Below are 4,055 nucleotides of genomic sequence, written 5' to 3'. Positions count from 1 at the left end.
ATGTTTATTTATTTTGATACGAATTACATGATTATATGTGTATTTTGTACATATTTTTTTATACGTATTTACATTATTTAATTTGTATTTTGTTTATATATTTTCATACAAATTTACGTTATTATATGTGTATTTGTATAAATATTTTGATATAAATTTACTTTATTTCATGTATTTTGTATATATATTTCAATTCAAATTTAGCTTATTTCGTGTGTATTTTGTATATATTTTCATACAAATTTAATTACTTCTGTGTATTTTTGTATATAGTTTTATATAAATTTACGTTATTTTATATGTATTTTGTATATTTATATTCATACAAATACACATTCTTTTACTGGTATTTTGTTTATTTATTTTGATTCTAATTTACATTATTTTATGTGTATTTTGTATACATTTTTTTATACGTATTTACTTCATTTTATGTGTATTTTGTATATATATTTTTATAGAAATCTACGTTATTTTATGTGTATTCGTATATATATTTTTAAACAAATTTACATGGTTTTATATGTATTTTGCATATCTATTTCAATACAAATTAACATTATTGTATGTGTTTTTTGTATTATTATTTTAATACAAATTTAATTTTTTGATGTGTATTTTGGTATATATATTTTTTTAAATAAAAAAAATGCGTTATTTTATGGGTATTTTGCTTCTTTATTTTCATACAAATTTACATTATTTTATTAATATTCTGTGTATTTATTTTGATACGATTTTACATTATTCTATTTGTGTTTTGTACATATTTTTTTATACAAATTTACGTTATTTTAAGTGTATTTTGTGTATGTATTTCAATACAAATTTACCTAATTTTATGTGTATTTTGTACATTTATTTTCATACAAATTTAAAATAGTTTTGTGTATTTTTGTATATAGTTTGATACAAATTTAGGTTATTTTATGTGTATTTTGTATATCTATTTTCATACAAATACACATTCTTTTATTGATATTTTGTTTATTTATTTTGACGCGAATTTACATTATTTAATGTATTTTGTATATATTTTTATACGTATTTACATCATTTCATGTGTATTTTGTTTAGTTTTAAACAAATTTATATTATTTAATGTGTATTTTGTATATATATATTTATACAAATACACATTCTTTTATTGGTATTTTGTTTATTTATTTTGATACTAATTTACATTATTTTATGTGTATTTTGTATACATTTTTTATTCGTATTTATATTTTTATAGAAATCTACCTTATTTCATGTGTATTCGTATATATATTTTGAAACAAATTTACATTGTTTATATGTATTTTGCATATCTATTTTTGTGTATTCTGTATTTATTTTTGTTATACATAGAATAATATAAAATCGTATCAAAATAGGTACACAGAATATCAATAAAATAATTTAAATTTGTATGAAAATAAACATGCAAAATACCCATAAGATAAAGCATATTTTTTTTTAAAAATACATATATAAAAATACACATAGAATAACTAGATTTGTATTAAAATTAATATACAAAATGCACACATACAATAAGGTAAATTTGTATTGAAAAAAAACGCAAAATACAAATAAAACAGTGTAAATTTGTTTCAAAATATATATACGAATACACATAAATTAACGTAGATTTCTATAGAAATATATATACAAAACACACATGAAATTATGTAAATACGTATAAAAATATATATATAAAATACATATTAAGTAATGTAAATTCTTGACAAAATAAATAAACAAAATATCATGAAAAGAATGTGTATTTGTATGAAAATAAATAATAGATAATAAATTTGTATGTAATATATATGCAAGATACACATTAAATAATGTAAATATGTATAAAAAAATATATACAAAAAAAAATTGCAATAATGTAAAATCGTATCAAAATAAATACACCGAATATTAATAAAATAATGTAAATTTGTATGAAAATAAAGATGCAAAATTCCCATCAAATAGCGCATTTCTTATACAAATATATATACCAAAATACACATAAAATATTTAAATTTGTAATGAAATAAATATACAAAATGCACATACAATAAGGTAAACTTCTGTTGAAAGAGATATGCAAAAATACATATAAAAAATTGTAAATTTGTTTCAAAATATATATACGAATACACATAAAATAACGTAGATTTCTATAAAAATACATATACAAAATACACATAAAATTAGGTAAATACGTATAAAAAAATGTAAACAAAAGAAACATAAAATAATGTAAACTCGTATCAAAATAAATAAACAAAATACCAATAAAAGAATGTGTATTTGTATAAATATAAATGTACAAAATACACATACAAAATAAATATAAAATACGGTAAATTTGTAATGAAAAATATGTACAAAATACACTAAAATAATGTAAATTTATATGAAAATATATATACAAATACACATAAAATACCATGAATTTGTATAAAATTATATATTCAAAATAAATATTAGATAATGTAAATGCGTATAAAAATATATGTAAAAAGTACATATAAAATAATGTAAATTCGTATCAATATAAATCAACAAAATAGATTTACAAAATACACATAACATAACTAAAATTTGTATTGAAATGTATACAAAAATACATAAAAATAATTTGAGCTTGTATGAAAATAGATATTCAAAATAGACATAAAACTAGGTAAATTTCTTTTGAAATATATATACAAAATACCCATAAAATATTGTAAATTTGTGTCAGAATATATAAACAAATACACATACAATAACGTTAATTTGTTTGAAAAATATATACAAAATACACATAGAATAATGTCAAATCGTATCAAAATGAATGAGCAGAATATCAATAAAATAACGTAAATTTGTATGAAAATAAAGATGCAAAATACCCATAAAATAAAGTATATTTTTATAAAAATACATATACAAAAATACACATAGCATAATTAAATTTGTATTAAAATTAATATACAAAATGCATATACAATAAGGTAAATTTGTATTGAAAAAATATGCAAAATTCACATAAAAGTATACATATGTTTAAAAATCTATATACGAATACACATAATATAACGTAGATTTCTATAGAAATATATATACAAAATAAACATGAAATTATGTAAATACGTATAAAAATATATATACAAAATACACATTAAATAATCTAAATTCTCGTCAAAATAAATAAACAAAATATCAATAAAAGAATGTGTATTTGTATAAAAATAGATAAACAAAATACTCATAAAATTACCTAAGTTTGTATAAAACTATATACAAAAATTCACAAAAATTATTTAAATTTGTATGAAAATAAATATACAAAATACACATAAAATTATTTTGTATATCTATTTTATACAAATGTACGTTATTTTATGTGAATTTGTTTTCATTTCATACAAATTTACATTATTTTATGTGTGTTTTGTACATGTATTTAAATACAAATTTAACTAATTACATATTTTTATAAAAATACATATACAAAAATACACATAGATTAATCAAATTTGTATTAAAATTAATATACAAAATGCACATACTATAAGGTAAATTTGTATAGAAAAAATATGCAAAATTCACATAAAACAATGTAAATTTGTTTCAAAATATATATTCGAATACCCATAAAATAACGCAGATTTCTATAGAAATATATATACAAAATACACTTGAAATAAAGTAAATACGTATAAAAATTTATGTACAAAATACACATTAAATAATGTTAATTCGTGTCAAAATAAATAAACAAAATATCATGAAAAGAATGTGTATTTGTATGAAAATAGATATTCAAAATACACATAAAATAACCTAAATTTGTATAAAACTATATACAAAAATAAACAAAAATAATTTAAACTTGTATGAAAATAAATATACAAAAAACATATAAAAATAGGTAAATTTGTATTGAAATACATATACAAAATACACATAAAATAATGTAAATTTGAATGAAAATATATAAACATATAGACTTAAAATAACGTAAATTTGTATCAAATATATATACAAAAAAACATTAAATAATGTAAATATGTATAAAAAAA

The sequence above is a fragment of the Eriocheir sinensis genome, unplaced genomic scaffold, assembly GCF_024679095.1.
Source record: "Eriocheir sinensis breed Jianghai 21 unplaced genomic scaffold, ASM2467909v1 Scaffold401, whole genome shotgun sequence".
Lineage (NCBI taxonomy): Eukaryota > Metazoa > Arthropoda > Malacostraca > Decapoda > Varunidae > Eriocheir > Eriocheir sinensis.
The sequence above is the reverse complement of the archived record's forward strand: the minus strand, read 5'-3'. Positions refer to the sequence as shown.